Genomic DNA, 18095 nt, shown 5'->3' with positions numbered 1-18095 from the left:
GGAACTAAGTGTGTTATGCTAAGCAAAACAAGTCAGCCAGAGAAAGACAAATACCAAATGATTTCACTCATATGTGGAATCCAAGAAACAAAACAGATGAACATAGGGGAAGGCAAGGAAAAATAAGATAAAAAGCGAGAGGGAGGCAAACCATAAGAGACTCTTAAATAAAGAGAACAAACTGAGGGTTGCCGGAGGGTATTGGGTGGGGAGGGATGGACCAAATGGGGATTGGGCATTAAGGAGAGCACTTGTTGGGATGAGCACTGGGGGTTATTTGTAAGCGATACATCAATAAATTCTACTCCTGAAATCATTATTACACTATATGTTAACTAACTTGCATTTAAATAAAATTTCAAAATTTTTTAAATAAAAAATGAAGAACACACAAATAAAAGGAAAAATATTCTGTGCTCATGGATTGGAAGAACTAATATTGTTAAAATGTCTACACTGCCCAAAGCAGTCTACAGATTCAATTCAATCCCTATCAAAATTCCAATGATATTTTTCACAGAAATAGAACACACAATCCTAAAGTGTATATGGAACCACAAAAGACCCCAAATAGCCAAAACAACCTTTAGAACGAACAAAGCTGGAGACATCATGCTACCTGATTTCAAATTATATTACAAAGCTAAAGTAATCAAAACAGCATTGTATTGGCATAAAAACAGACACAAATATCAATGGAACAGAATAGAAATCCCAGGAATCAACCCATGCATATATGGTCAATTAATTTATGAGAGAGGAGCCAGGAACATACAATGTGGAAAGGACAGTTTTTTCAATGAATAGTGTTGGGGAAATGGGCAACAAACATACAAAGGAATGAAACTGGACCCCCAAAATTAATTTTTAATGGACTAAAGACTTGAATGTAAGACCTGAAACTATAAACTCCTGGAAGATAGGTGACAAGCTCCTTGACATAGGTCTTGGTGATAATGTTTTGAATCTGACACCAAGTTAAAAGGAAAAAAATCAAAAGTAGACAAATGGAACTGCATCAAAACTAAAAAGCTTCTGCACAGAAAAGGAAACCATCAGCAAAATATAAAGGCAACATGCTGACTGGAAGAAAACATGTTGCAAATTAAATAACTGATAAGAGATTAATATCTAAAATATATAAAGAACTAATACAACTCAAAAGCAAAAAAAAAATCCAATTAAAAATGGGCAGAAGATGAGTAAATGTCTTTCCAAAAAAAACATACAAATGGCCAACAGGTACATGAAAAAATGCCCAACATCATTAATCATTAGAGAGATGCAAATCAAGCCCACAATGAGATATCACCTCATACCTGCTAGAATGGCTATTATCAAGAAGACAAGAAATAACTAGTTGTATCAAGGATGTGGACAGAAGAAAACCCATATGCACTGTTAGTGAGAATGTAAACTGGTGCAACTACTATGAAGAACAGTATGGAGTTTTTTTTAATATTAAAAATAGAATTACCATATGATCCAGCAATTCTACTTCTGCATACTTATCTGAAGAAAACAAAAACATTAATTCAAAAAGATAAATGCACCCCCATGTCCATTGCAGCATTAATTACAATAGCCAAGATATGGAAACAACCTAAGTATCCATCAAAGGATGAATGATGGATTCATCATTCACTGTGGTATACACACAACCACACACACACACACACACACACACACACACACACACACTGGAATATTATTCAGCCATAAAAAAGAATGAAATCTTGCCATTTGTGACAACATGGATGGGCTTCAAGAGTATTATGCTAAGTCAAATAAGTCAGACAAAGACAAATACCATATGATCTCTCTTATATGTGGAATGAGAAAAAAAACAAATACAAACAAACAAAACCTAATCTCATAAATATAGAGAAAAGCTTGGTGGTTGCAAGAGCCTATGGGTGGGGTGGTGAAGAAATGGGTAATATTTTAAAATTTCAATAAATTGACTAATTTTTTTAAGTTTAAAATATAAAATAAAAAATCATAAGTGAACTCAAACTTCTGTTTATCCCATTGTGTTCCAACTTCCTTATTTTTTTAAGGAGCCATACATTGTGTAATAAACTAAAATGGAAACATCAAAAGCCTCAGGGGCTGGAGAAATATTACAAACATGACTGACATGCAACTCAAAAACAGAGCTTAAACCAGTGGTAACAGGACTATTACTTTTTTCTGAAACAAATATTTCAAATCATTGCTAATTTCTTTTTTTTTTTTAATTTTTTTAAACATTTATTTATTTTTGAGACAGAGAGAGACAGAGCATGAACGAGGGAGGAGCAGAGAGAGAGGGAGACACAGAATCCGAAGCAGGCTCCAGGCTCTGAGCTGTCAGCACAGAGCCCGACACGGGGCTCGTACTCACGGACCATGAGATCGTGACCTGAGCCGAAGTCGGCCGCTTAACCGACTGAGCCACCCAGGTGCCCCGCTAATTTCTTTTTACATTATCAACATCACCAGCTTCCTCCTATCCAGGTTTAGAATGTGATCTAAGTTATATGACCCCCCCTCCATTCCTTCTGTTTCTATTCTAATAGGATATATTCCTCTTCTAAAAAGTGGACAGTAAATGCCATTTTCTATGGAACTGTGGAATACACTATGGTCCTGTGCACTGGCTGAACAGGCTGTTTCTCTCACTCCGTAAGGATTTAATGAGCACTTTCCATATGCATGGCACTGTCCTTGTACTTTGGAGGATAAGAGGATAACTCGGACATGAAACGTGTTCTCAAGGAGCTTACCATCTAATAGAAGAGGAGCCATGCCTTGCCGACTAACCCAAATACAAGCAGGTGACCAAACAAATCAGCATGAATCTGCTGTCAAAGGAGGACAGTTGGTGTGTAGGGAGAAGAGCAAAGATTTCAGTGTCAGGCACTGTGAGAGACTGTAAACAAAGCATGCTTCCTTCCTGAAAGTGTGTTCTAGTCTAGACCAAGGAAAACACTTATAAAATAAAATTGGGGAGAATAGTTGTTCTGCTGCTACAAAAATACAAGATGCTTCAAAAGGAAACACTTACTTTGGCCTGGGATGATCCACTGAAAAAAACAGATGAACAAAGAAGAGAATGAACACTAGTTAGTAGTGCAACTTGCCATGTGCCAGCTGGACACGACATGTGCTTCATGGAAGGGGCAGGTCAATGGAACCCTGAACCATGAGCGAGATGTCAGAACCTGTGATGGCAGACATGGACACTCCAGAAGAAGGAAGTTGTGTGAACCAAATATGGAGGTGAGAAAATACAGAGGAAGTTGAAGAACGCTGAGAAATCTAAGAGGATTGAACTCTAGGAGCATATACTGGTGCAGTGGAAGATGAAGATTTTGGCCATGTGGTAAAGGGTTTGCATGCCCTCTAACACAACTACCATGTTCTGTGACAGAAAAACCATACAATATGTTCAGCACCAAGGGTAGTAAAATGGATATTCTTTCCTGTGGGTGAAATCTAACCACACACTATACATCAAACTAGTGTATTATAATATCAGTAAATTTACTGCCTCTTCCATTTCACATACAGACTATAAAATATCCTGTTATGATAGCAATCATAGCTGTTCACCTTTCTTGTCAGACATGGGACATGTTTTAGAAAAATATGCATGTTTGGACTAATCCCAGCCAGCCAGAATGAAACTAAAGTATAATTTTCATAACTGCACTCGGTCTCAAATACCAGACTCATTTGTAAAGCCACTTTCAAAAATAAATGGAAGGATTTATGCTCTTTATAAATGACAGATTCTAAAATGCTGCAGTACAGTTCTCCAAACCCAGAGGATCACTCTTGGAAACACCACCCCCTAAGGATAACATGATTCAATTTATATCTTTAAAACCAGCTGAAAACTCAAACAAAATATAAACAGAAATTTCCTGTAATAAACTCTGTGGAATAATGAATACCTGAAAAAACTACAGCAAACCCTCTCTACACCTGATAGGTCAGAGATCCATCTGGAAGATTTCTGTGAGACACACTTCCAAGTCAAGTGCAAATTTAAACAGGGTCTCAACTAAAACCTTCAACAAGTTCATCAGGCTTTTATGGAAGATGATGGATGGTGGACCAAAAGTGCTACTTTGTAAGCCCTAAGTGGTGCTTTCAAGGGACATGCCTAAAAACACAAGTATAACACTTATGGTTAAAGAAGAAAAAAATGGGGTAAACCACAGAAGGAAGTTGAAATCTGGCTGGCCAAAGCCATGGTTTCTCAATGACACTCTTTGGTATTTATACTGTGACCGTAAGATGATGCCCAGAGATACCTCTGAGGTTCTTGTGAAACTCTGAAGTCATCTGCACATGTTTTTTGTTTGTTTGTTTTTTGGGTTTTGTTTTTCTTTTTAGAGAGGCATCATTTCCAAACCACTCCTCCTCACTCTGTCCTGAGCAGAGTGCTCCTCTTAAACTCAGAAGAGCAATCCTTAAATTACCTGTACCTATTGAAACTAGATAATGTAACCCACTGATATATGTAATGCTATATAGCTATCAAAGTGTGTTAAGACCTAAAAAAAAAAAAACACCTTATTTTTTCCAACAGAACTTAAGAAAAATATTTGGCAGACTTCAGCCATTCATGATTTACTATGAAAATAAATATGAAATAACCAAAATATGGAAAATAAAACACAAAACATATACAAAATAAAACATAGGGGATTTCCAGATTAATTTCACCTTCAAAACCATCAAAACCAATCTCTTTATTTGTATATGATCAAATTTAAGCAACAAAATTCTACCAAGGTCATCCAGTATTTAAGTAACAAAAAGTAAATGAAGGCCAAATTATGATCTAACAAGATAATTTGCATATTATTTGTATTATTCTTATAGCTATATAAATTAAAACTAAGTAGTATTTATCCCAATTGAACTAAAATCCAAACACTTAGATGGCTGTATATAATAAGTAGCATTTATAATGTATATCATATCTCTCCTGAAAGTTACCTTAAAAGATCTGACTGATTAAACAATTATAGTTTCTGGCCATACTCTAATTTTTCCTGTAATCTTAGAAATACAAAGAGGGTTGAGACATTAAACATATAGAATACAGTCATATTAGTGGAACTTAAGAATCAAAATTTTCCAATTTCTTGCGACTTTTTTGCCTAATTAATATCAGTGTTTTATGAACAAATTGATGGTGTTCGGTTTTTTTTTTTTGAAGACTGATATTTCATAAATATATTTTTTTCTTTTAAAAATAGAAATAACTGGAGTGCCTGGGTGGCTCAGTCAGTTGAGCATCCAACTCTTGATTTCAGCTCAGGTCATGATCACAGGGTCATGGAATCAAGCCCCACAACAGGCTCAGTGCTGAGCATGGAGCCTGCTTGGGATTCTCTCTCTCCCTCTCTCTCTCCCTCTGCTCCTCTCCCACTCACACACTCAGTGTCTCTAAAATAAAATTAAAAAAAAAAACAAATAGAAATGACTAAATGCAATGCACTATCTTGCGTTGGATCCTGGCATGGAAAAATCATACTTAAGGAAAAACTGATGAACTCCAAATAGGGTCTTTAGTTAATTAATAGTAATATACCAATGTTAATCTCTTAGTTTGGACAAAAGTGTCATGATCAGGTAAGACATTAACTTTAAGAAAAGGGACAATGGGTATATGGGAAATACGTTTTGCTATCTTGGCAACCTTTCTCTTAATCTAAAATTATTCCAAAATAAGTTTATTTTTAAAATACAGAAATAAAATCAAGACATATCAGTAATATGTGGGTATCAGGGACACACTGAGCCAATCAAAACAGTCTTAATCAGGAAAATGATGGAAGATGCTAGTTTCAAATTCAGGAAGGAAAAGGGGAGAAGGAAGAAAAGAAGAAAGGAAAGAGGTGGGGAAGGTAGGAAGGAAGAAGGGAAAGAAGAAATTGTTCCAAATCCTTTGTAAAGAGTTATACAATAGCAATACAGAGCCATATTTTCTTTAAACCCACAAATGGTTGATATCCTGTATTTATTTGCTTAATCCGTAGAAAGTAATGAAGTGGTTGCTCTTACTATTCCCATTTTAGAAATGAGTGAACTGAACCACAGGAAGTTTAGTTACTTACCTAAGATCACATTATTTAATACATCATGAGGACAAAATGTGAACTAGGCTCTATTAAACATAAGTCTTTGTAACAAGAGAATGCCTTTGCTTCCCTTTCAATGAAATTCTGATGGGCTTATGCCCTAATAATGAGTTAAGGTGCTAAGTGCAATTTTTCTTTCAGTGTTTCTTTACAGGCTTTTTAGTCTCTACACGTAAGCAGGAGGCAGAGCCCATGGACTTCCATGAAAACTGTTAAGTAAAAGCTTAATAATTTGCTCACAATTATAGCTTTTGAGTATTGGCTAAGATGAAGTTAGGCTGCTAGAGGCAGGATGCTCATTCTGCATGTTTTACCACCTGGGGCCTAAAGTAGAATCTAGAAGAGTCCCTACTTGTGAAAACTCCTTCAGTGTTTTCATTATGGCTCTCTTTCTCTCAGGCTCAGAACTAGTCAAAGGGGCAGAGGCAGGTAATAGACACACTACTTTATAATTCCTTCTTTTTCTACACTTGTTTACTTATTTTGAGAGATAGGAAGACAGAGAGAGAGAGAGAGAGAGAGAGAGAGAGAGAGAGAAAGCACACAAGCGGTGGGGGGAGGGCAGAGAGAGAGAGGAAGAGAGAGAGAATCCCAAGCAGTGCAGAGCCTGATGTGGGGCTCAACCCTATGAACCATGAGATCATGATCTGAGCTGAAATCAAGGATCAGATGCTATAACTGACTGAGCCACCCAGGCACTCCCATTCTTTTCCTCTCACTGCTTCATCCTGTTCCATTTTCCTATCTCTCCTACTTCTACCCCTCAGTTTTTATGAAGTTTCTCGGAGGTTGCCTGCTGTACCCCATAGAAGCTGATGCAGAATGGAGCCAAGGATGCATGGCCAACCTAGTTTGAGGCTCAATCAGAACACTCTACTTTATGAGCCAATAGAGTAGGCAAGCTTAAAGTAGAGAAGACAGAATGGTATGCTTGTGAATTTAAATAGCTGTGCCTTTTATGTTGAATTCTTGAAGTTTTCTGAGAGGCTAAATCCCTATGAATAGAAGCATCTTTTAGCACATCTGGCAAAGCCTTAATAAGTATCCACTGCTCTTTAGCAATTTCAAATTTAAAAATTAAAAAAAAAAAGAATTATGCTTGAAAAGATGAAGCATTTTCCCCAAGATGGCTCCAGCTGCATGGATACCTAGATTTCCTAACCCAGCTAAAGCAACAGTCCCAAGAGACAAAGCTCACTCAGTAAGTGATAAAGCATAACATAGCCACACTTCCACAGCTGCAGATCAGAGAGCCACTGTGAGAATTAAATGAGATGATGTTGTGAAAATACTTGAAAACACTGAGGAGTCTAACCATGGCAGACCATTATGGTTGTTAAAGAATGATCTTCTCATTTCCTAAAACTGCAGAGAGAAGATGATATAGCGAGATATTAACTGGCATGTTGCTCTGTTCCTTCTTTTTTGTTCCATCATCATCTTTCCTTAGGGCAGCTCATCACCTTCAGGGTGAATAATATTAGTGAATAAAAAGATGTCATATTCTTGGTTTCAAAGGTCAAAAAGCCAGATCATGTGGTAAATTCATGGGTAAGAGTAGAAATATTTAAAATAATATGAGAAAACACTTTTCCCCCTGCATCTATGGCCCACTAAATAAAGATCATTCAAGCTTTGAAGAAAGAATAATTGGAGAATAAGGAGACTTAGTTACTGGCCCACTGGCCCATACCCTGCCTATAGACTTAGAGTCCCTGGGGAGAAACAATCGAGGGCCAAGATAAATTGAGGGATCTATGGACAGGGAAAAATGTGACTCATTACCTTTCCGGAGTCATGGAGAATAGCATAGAAGACAAGAGAGAGCATCTAAACAGAAATGCCCGAGAGAAACTCTAAGCATCCTCACAGAGCATCAGCCTGCCCCAACAGGAGGCTGAGAATTGCCAACCTTTTTTGTTTGCTTTTGCTTTTCATTTATCCTGTGTGGCATGAGTTTGCAGAAACAAAGTACACCAAACTCAGGATCCTCAGAATTGGGAAGGGAGAATTAGTCTACAGGCCAATATTATACACATGAGTTCCAAACTCAGCTGCTATAAAGGGACAACACCATCAGATAGTTTGAATACCTCAAAGGACGCCAGTGGAAGGCAGGCCCCTCTGCCCACTGACACCACAGCAGTGGCTCATTACCCCAGGGACTGAGAAGTATAATCAAAGAGAAGAAGGAAGAGGGAGAAAATCTTGATTTTCTTTTAGTTTAAATTTGAAATGACCACACACACACACACACATAATCCCTAAACTTGACTGAATTTACCTGCAAGTGTAAGGGAGAAAATAAACACCCTCCCTTCCTTTGGATGGGAACATGGCTTGAAACAGAAATTATGTTCAGTTAGAGGAAAAGGAAGTTATATCTTTGCACAAATGATTATATATTCTGTGCAAATTAATATCTGCTGTGCTACTACTTCTAATAAGACACCATTACATAAAATGGGGTAGTAATATTTCAGTTAGAGATTCTACCTCAAATTTCTTCCCATGCATTTATCCTCTCTGGACCCCAACAACAGTGCTTCTCATGGTTTAGCCAACCCCTAAATATTATCAAATCAATTGACGAAATTTTTTTTAAAAGACAGAAACAGTAAAATCAAAATAGGGAAGTTTTTATAGTGTTTACTTAATTGGTAACTTCAAAGCTTTATCTTATCCCCAGGATAATCCACCTCCACAATTTGAAAAAAAATTCCCCCAAAATGCATTCTATCAAACTGTTCCTTTCTGGAGGTACCAACACATAAAACGGAAACATAAATATCTAGAAAAAAATAATTCTACTTATAATCATATTCTTCACAAATAGTTACTCTTCTGCCTTCCCCCACCTCAACGGGAGAAAGATACTTCCCTCCAATACCATGACTTCAGAATAAGTCCCCAAACTTACTTTCACCAACAGGATATTAGCAGACATGACACAAAACAAGCCTTCGCAGTGCCTGGGAGATTGGTTTTACTCTCTTGTGCCTTTGATAACATTATAAGAAGAGCTTCCCCAGATTAGTTACTGCCCAGTCAGTCTGGGCCCAGAATAAACAGGTGGAACATATCTGAGCTTGGCCGTCAAACCAACTTCAGCTGGATCCACAGTTTGAAGCAGAACCACCCAGCTGTACTCATCATAGGTCTGTTTACCTCCATGACCCATATGGGCACATAGGCAGGAATAAATTATTATTGGACATCTGAACTTTGGATTGGTTAAGAAGCAATAACTGATGATACAGAACCTAGTTTCATCTGATTCTTAACCTTCAGCTTGTAATAGTAACTTTGCCCAGAGTGGTTGGGTAACTTGTCCACATTCACTTTGTGAGATAGTGGCAGAGTTGAACTCCTTATGCACACAGAGACTGAGTCATGCTCATGAATTTACCTTGAACTGCTGAGATATGCTTTGTTTTAGAAAATCATAAGCAAAGAAGAACCATGAGTCATTCCCCCCACCCCCCACAACACTGTGCATGGGCCTGGAGTCAGCTCTACTCCTAAAAGTGGAATCTACAACCAGCCATAATCCCCAGGACCTTCTTGCAGGATACTCAGTAAGCATTAAACAGGGGATGCTCCTTCCCACAATGAAAATTACTCCTGTTTTTGCTTTAACTAACAAGATGGGAGTGTCCAAACTTCTCCTTTGTGAACATCAAGTCCTCAGCAGGGGAAAAGAAGGGAAGGAAGGAAGGAAGGAAGGAAGGAAGGAAGGAAGGAAGGAAGGGGAAAGGAATAAGGAAGGAGGAAATAAGGGCAGAAGGAAGGAGGAATACTGATAAGAGATCTAACGAGTTGCCATTTTCCAGTTCTACTACTTTAATGGCAAGTGAAATGCTGGCCTGACAATAGATGTGATTGTGCCCTGTAACAGAAGGCACGTAGGTGCAAAAGAGTGTGTTCATAAGCAGAGAAGGAGGTGGAGAGTGTGAGAGGATGGCTGGCTGGAATGGTGAGTGGATATTTGGGAGCAGAGGGGAATTTGCCTCTTTAGCATGTCTCGTATCCCATGCGAACATATCCCAGGAAGTTCACAGACTTCAGACACTATCAACACATGTACACACACAACCACACACACACACACACACACACACACACACCCCAATAGAACCAGGTGAAACGTGGCATGAAGTAAGAGAAAAGAGATTCTGTAGATTCTAAGAAGATTATTCTCTTGAACTTCTATCAATCTTCAAACAGACACCACTTGTGTTACAGTTCTCTTGAAAATATGATTCGGTACCGAATTTTTCCAAAAACAATAAACATTCTAAGCAGAACTGCAGTAGCTTTATATACACTTTTTGCAGAAAATAAGATATAAATAGGATGACCCAATCACACTGTAAAGGATTAAAGTTTTAATGTTTTAGAAACATTCAAAGAAATAACAAAAGGCATCTTTTCCCTTTGCTGTATATAAGGAACTCCCATTGAAGTCCATGGGGTTTTACATAAAAATCAATGGCAAATTGTGGTACTTAATGAAAGAGGAAATTATAATTATAGCGCTGCTGGTAACATCACTACAGTTAAGGCTGAGCAGTCTTTTCCATTATCACTTATCAGGATTTAATAGCTCAGATGTTTTGAGTCCTACTTGGCTGAAACGTGATATAAAACTCATCAAGCTGAATGCAATTAGTTATTATTATTGTTATTGCATAAACAAATATTTTAATCAGTAGAGCATTTTTTAATTATGAAGCTTAAAGAGACTATTTTTTCTAGTGACAGGTGCAGGGGTGGGGAGATAGACAGAAAAAAAGGACACATCCTTAAAAGAAGGTAAATTGAATGTGGCAAGTCCCTCAATTAGAATAATGCACTTTCCTCTTCGATTGTGGGTACCAGGGTGGCCTGCTATGAAACAAAATCTCCTGGGGGAGGCAACAGTGTAGAAGACTGAGGGATGCTATTCACTGGCTCCTTCGACCCATTCTTCAAGTATAGACATAAGTGCATGTGCAATGCAATTAAATAGGAACAGACAACAGAGCTTCTAGAGCTCCTCAGCACACACTGGACAATGCCAACCTTGCTTTTCTGGGAAAAAGTGCATCAACTTTGGCTTATGAATGTTCTCTTATCACTCAGTCCATAGGTATGTACACCTTAGGTGTAGATGAACCTCAGATCAAGACCATTTGACAGATCCCAAGGAAAATGTTCAGGATATGGCACAAGTATCCTCTTGCTCTCCCATGTGGTAGCCCCCAGAAACCAAGACGGAGAGTTTTATGCTTATTGCATATCATGCACAGATGGGGAAATTAGAGCAGCAAAATCTTTTATTTTATTTTATTTATTTTATTTTTTTTATTTTTTATTTTTTCAAAATCTTTTATTTTAGAAGATTTTGTACTCACAACATCAGAGTTCCTTGGCACTTGGAAAAGCCAGCTGTGACTCTACATATATTGGAGACCTTCATTTCCAGAAGAAGAAGGTGGATCAAATGAATAGAATGTGAGAGGAAAAGACAAATGATACTTGTAAAGTGTCTATTATGTGCATTATGCACTTCCCTGAATTATTTCATTTAATCCTCATGGCTAAACTGTGTGTGCTGTTTTACACCCAATTTACAGAGAAACACAATGAGATTAAAATAAATTACATGATTTTCCCCAGATGGTTCAATTAGTAAGTGGAAGAGATCAACTTCAGTCTCGGGTCTTAAGAGGCAAGTTCAGTGCTCATACTATTTTCCTTCTTAATCTCTAAATTCCTACCCTTACTCTCTTCTCAACACTGTCCATTAAGGTCTCTATCCCCTTCTGTTAGAGAAACTGCTCGTGTCAGGTCCACCAACAATCTCCATTGCCAAACCCAGTGGTCATTGCTCAGTCTTCATCCTTCACAACCCCTCAATCAGCATCCAAAACAACTGACTTCTTTGGCCTTCTTGAAATCCTCTCTGATCTTTATTTCTATAATAACTGCTAACCTGAGGTAAATGTCCTTCCTACCTTCCTGGAAGTTTCCTTCCTGGAAGTACCCTTTGATGGCTCCTTCTCTGCTCGGCCACTAAATGCCCCAAACTTCAGCCCCGAGTCCCCTGTTTTCTCTGCCCTGCTCACTGCTGTCCCAGGGGCTTCCATTCAGTTCCATGGCTCTTCTTCCATCTCTGTGCTGAAGACCGCACCCAACCCACATTCTCAACTGAGATGTGGATTTTGTACCTATAACTATCTACTCAATAATTCCATGCATTTCTAATAGCATCCAATAAGCGACATTCCCAAAATAAACTCTTGCCTCCCTCTCCTTAGAGAAAGATTCTATTTGGGGCGCCTGGGTGGCTCAGTCAGTTGGGCAGCAGATTTTAGCTCAGGTCATGTTCTTACAGCTCGTGAGTTCGAGCCCTGCATCAGGCTCTGTGCTGACAGCTCAGAGCCTGGAACCTGCTTCCGATTCTGTGTCTCCCTCTCTCTCTGTCCCTACTCTGCTCACACTCCGTCTCTCTCTGTCTCTCAAAAATAAGTAAACATTAAAAAAAGAAGAAAAACACTCTATTCTTTCCCTATTTTCTCCATCTTAGTGAATTGCACCATCCTTCTTATAGTTGTTGAAACCAAAACATGGCACATCATCCTGTCTTTCTCTTGCCTTCCATATGTAATCCATCAACAAATCCTGATGATTCCATGTCAAAATAATATCTGAAATCCACCCACTCTTTCCAGCAATCACGTTCCAGATTTACAATTGACTCCTAACTGGGTACCCAGCTTCTACTCCATTTAGTAGCCAAAGTGATTTGTTTTTTTAAAAAAAACAAAACATAAATCAGATCAAGTCACTTCCGGGCTTTAAGGCGTCCAAAAGAAATACAAGGTTAAACACACAAAGTACACTCACACACTTAAAATCTTCCCATAACACTTTATGATAAAATCCAAATTTCTTTCCATCTTCTCACCATGACCCTCCTCATTCTTTCCTTTTCACATGATTCATACTTTCACACTTTAAACCAGACACACTGGGTCTATTGTTGTCCTGAGCACACCCTACCTCCCTCCCTCACCAGCTGGATGCAACCTCCACCACCTTGAGAACTTCACGCCTACTGTTTGCTCTGCCAAGAACACCTTGAGTTTTGCATAATTAGATCCCGCTCATGATTGATTCCTTAGCCAACTGTCACCTTCTTAGAAAAGCATCCCAGAATAAGTTTTGTAATGCTGGTCCTGGAACATAAGCCGAAAATATTTATTATCTGGGCCTTTGCATTAGTCAGCTCAGGCTGCCAAAACAAAATGCCATGGAGGGGGTGGTTTAAACAATAGAAATTTATTTTCTCACTGTTCTGGAGACCCTGGTCCCCTGGAAGGCTGAGCTCAGAGTGCCAGCAGGTAAGGTTCTGGTGAGAACCCGATTCTGGCTTGCAGAAGGCTGCATTCCACTGCATCCTCACATGGTTGAGAGACAGCTCTTGTGTCTCCCCCTCCTCCTATAAGAGCACAATTCTAGTGAATCAGAACTCTATTCTTATGACTTCATTTAGCTTTAATAACCTTCTTAAATACTCCATCTTTAATGTAGTCACATAGGGAGTTAAAACTTCAACACAAATCTTAAGGAGACACAATTTATCCGTAGCAGCCTTTATAGAAAAAGTTTGACACTCCTGGCCTATACCAAAAAAGTATAATCTTTCCAACCCACCATATTGCCCATCTATCTGGCATAAATATTTTACTGGTGTTTAATGTTGCAGAGTACATATGCATTTTCCATACAAAGTATTGTGTATATAGAGAGGATTCAGATTAGAAATAGCCATGATGTTGGTTATAAAACATTAACTAGTTATTTTAATTTTATAATATTCTCACTTTTGCTCTCTCTTCAAATTACACTGTTAGAACAAGAAAAAATAAATTTAAGAATAGAATGAACATAAATATCTCATTGGTTTTCCTCCTTATGGTTAGTAAAAACATAAAAATTAGGAATAAGAATCAGAAAGTCCTTCTAGCAGCCTTAAAGGAGCAGAACAGATCTGTAGTGGGCTCAGAATACTTTTCCAAAACAGCTTGCTTTCTCAGTCTTAGTCACTGTGTATCACATTTATAGGAGCCATTTAACAAAATGTAGCATTTTCCCAGTCTATGTGTGAAGTAGAGGAAAGAAAAAATAAAAGATAACTCCTAAATAATGGAGGCCTAGTTTTGTCCATCACTAAAGGAATAGCCCATTAAATTGTAGCAGGTGCACACCTAGCACAGAATAATACCAGATAGCAATTAGAAGTGACAGCAACTTGAATATGTCTCAGAAACCTAGTGTTCAGTGAAAACACTAAGAAGCAAAAAATCAACAACATAGGGCCATTTATGAAAATTAAAAATATAAGCATGTATAACATATATGTCACCAGTGTACATACACTTTCAAGAGTAAATATCAGTTACATGCCCTTGAATGCCTATGGGGGAGACTTAAGTGGAAATCCTGAGAGAGAAGGGGAAATTTTTTAAATGAGAGTGTTTTACAACTAGTGATGATGGTGAGCAGAGTATAAGTGGCTCAGATATTTGCACCTGAGGCATCAAAGAATGGAAGGTGGGGGAGGGAGGGAGGAAGAAGGAAAAGAAGGAGTTAGAAAGGAAAATAATGATGGTAAACATAATCCTCTTTGGATCTCACCATTTCATTGAGTTTCTGGTCCTAAGTACCTTAGGCTGTGTTTGTGGGACCATTCTTGAATGTGAACTAAAGGTGCAACCACAGTTCAGAGAGCTAGGGTCAGAGAGACGAATAGTACAAGCTCAGGCAGAAGTGTTAGACATAAAAGTAAGGAGCTGCCCGAAAGAACGTCCTTTTCCTTTCCTTGAGCCTCTGAGTCTATCCTGACTTATTTATGCCATCTACTGGCCCTTTCCATTAATGGCCTTTGCAAAGCTCTCACTTGCTGCTTGACTTGGACAATGTTACAGTGATTTGGGAGCCAGTACTGAGAGTCTTTTCGCTCAAATGCTCCATTTCTTGCCAAAGTACCCTCTCCGAAGCAACGTCACGCTCCTGTCCTGGTATATCCACCTTAAGCTTTCCCTTTTGTAGCAAAACTTGGCAAAATTATTGCCTTCGTTCATCCCAAGTACTCTCTGGGGGCGGGGAGCAGGGGTGGGGGGAAAGGATGCAGTTTTTGATAGAGGCAAGAAAACCATTGCCAAATTTGTTATAAACATCAGCTTTGATTTCCTTTTCCATAACTGGAAACTTGCCTTGGAATGGGGTATCTTTATGTCCACCTAAAATTCATTTGTAAAACTTTCCCATTTGAATTTAAAAGATTTGCATAAACTTATAATCTTAGGGATAGATTTCTGGGTTGTTGTTTTTCACTTGAGTGTAAATTTCTGAACTATAACAATCTTACTCACAGTTGGATGTGTACTATCATATGCCCTTATTATCTTATTGCCATTTCCCATCTTTCTCTTTTAATTTTCTCATGTATCAGACTATTCCCTGGCTCGACTCATAAGGAAAAGATGATAGTCAGTATCTGAAAGCTGTTTCAGCCAGCCAGCCAGTCACTTGCCTCATTACTGATGGTTCCTCCGAACATGTGCAGGAATCTAGTCGTCTTTTTTTTTTTAATGTTTATTTATTTTTGAGAGGGGTGGGGGAGGGTCAGAGAGATTGGAAGACACAGAATCTGAAGCAGGCTGACAGCACAGAGCCTGATGCAGGGCTCAAACACACAAGCCAGAAGATCATGACCTGACCTGCAGCCACCCAGTTGCCCCAGGAACCTAGTCACCTTATACCTGTTCATAAATAGAAGCCATTCACTAACATATGTAAAATTTCAACAACAAAAACAAAAATTATGTCTCATTCCACATTACCTTCTTGACAGTACAGTTCATCATATTAAATGATTCCTCACTCGTGTTTAGAGCCTGTTACTCTGAAGGAGAAGAATCAAGCAAGTGATTTCTGGAGCAAACACAGAGAATAACCACAAAACTGACAAGCCATCTTCTCTTCCTTGATGATGTGGCTATTAAGCAGATGAAGTCAATTCCAGGAAGAGTTGCCCCCAGAGTATTTCCATCAAATTCCATATGACCATAATGCTGTCATTACAGAGAAAGAGGACAGAATCTCCTAAGGATCCTGAATATCAGGGAGGACTTGAGACACTAAGAGAGAGATTGGAAAGCTATAGCCATGGGTGCAGTGCACCCACCACCTGTTTTTGTACAGCCTGTGACTGAAGAATGGCTTTTTTAAAATATTTTTTTTATTTTTTTAAGTTTTTATTTAAATTCCAGTTAGTTAATGTACAGTGTAATATTAGTTTCAGGTGTACAACATAGTGATTCAACACTTCACCCGGTGCATCACCCAGTGCTCATCACAGCAAGTGTACTCCTTTATCTCCATCACCTTTTTTTAAATTTTAAATCTATTTTGTAATGTTTATTTATTTATTTAGAGAGCAAGAGAGAGAGAGAGGGAGGGAGAATCCTCAGCAGGCTCGGTGCTGTCGGTGCAGAGACTGACATGGGACTTGATCCCATGACCATGAGATCGTGACCTGAGCCAAAATCAAGAGTCAGATGCTCAACTGACTGAGCCAGCTGGGTGCCCCTTTGTTTATATTTTTAAATCATGAAAAAAAGGATATCAAAAGAAAATAGCAATTCATAATGCATGAAAATTACACAAAATTCATTTAAATTTCAGTGTCTATAAATAATATTTTATTGGAACACAGCCTTTCTCATTATTTGCTTTTTGTCTCTGGCTGCTTACATGGTACAACAGCAGAGTTGAGTAGTTGCAACAGAGATTACTTGGACGGAAAAGCTGAAAATGCTTACTAACCAGCCTCTACAGAAAAAGTTTGTTGACTCCTGACCTAGTCAAGTTGGTAAAATATCCTTGGTGGTCTCTACAGCCTGAGATCAATGGGTTTCCAACAAAACAAAACACAACAAAACAGGAGAACTAATGCAGCCAGCCCCTCACTTCTCAAAATCCATTCTTCTTTCATCCTCCTAATTTAAGCCTTTCTTCATCAGACACTGGTCTCAAGACTCTTGGGTTTCCTTTGTTGCTGTTTCCATGGTGTGTTAGTTAACCTTGAACTACACACACAAAAAAGGGAAGGGCTTGTACTGGAAATTTCCCCTACAAATATCAACTTGTGGTGGTCGTTGGAGGCTCATTCTGAACAAAGAGTTGGGAAGCTCCAGGTAGTTTCACAGAAAACAAGCTGAGGTTCTTCAGAGTACGATCCTTACTCATTTTATAATATTATATGAGGGCAAAAGCCACTTAGAAAGATGACTTCCTTTCTCCATGGTTCCCTTTTCTTCAGGACATTGCTGGTGAAGTCATGAGTTCCTTGGTATCTCTGAACTCCTATTTTATATCACTAGCCCAGAAAAATTACAGCAAGTTTTAAGCCTCTTTTATGTAGATTTTGACCTTCAAACCTGTTAATCAGCAAGTGCCTCAAGGGGTAAAAGTTGCATAGAAAGAGGAGCTCACCTCAAGGTTTCTTTCTTATTTCTGGTTGCCTTGGTTCCTTCCAGTGCTTTTATTTTTTTCCAGGACTTTTAAATAGCTGTTTTTATTTATTGATTTCTTTTATTGTAGCCAGGTTGTATTGTTTGTTTCAAGACAGGAAGTTTGCAAGCTACTCCCTTAAAACCAGAAGTAGCACTATTTTTTAATCTCTTTTTAAAAGGAAATAATCGTCTCAAGTCTTTTTCTACTAGGATTGCCGAATGATAAATCTGTCTGCTCCATTCCAAGAAAAAGTGACCGTAGGCTGGAAATCCTGAGAGATGTCTTTATGATATAAAGTATATTATATTTTCACAGAGTGTCAAAGGGATTCACTTCGCTATAGTAGAGATAATACAATTATGTGACAGAAGAGTCCAAACTATG

Source organism: Herpailurus yagouaroundi, unplaced genomic scaffold (assembly GCF_014898765.1).
Source record: "Herpailurus yagouaroundi ecotype Mexico unplaced genomic scaffold, PumYag 77, whole genome shotgun sequence".
Taxonomy (NCBI): Eukaryota; Metazoa; Chordata; class Mammalia; order Carnivora; family Felidae; genus Herpailurus; species Herpailurus yagouaroundi.
This window is presented reverse-complemented; position numbering follows the sequence as displayed.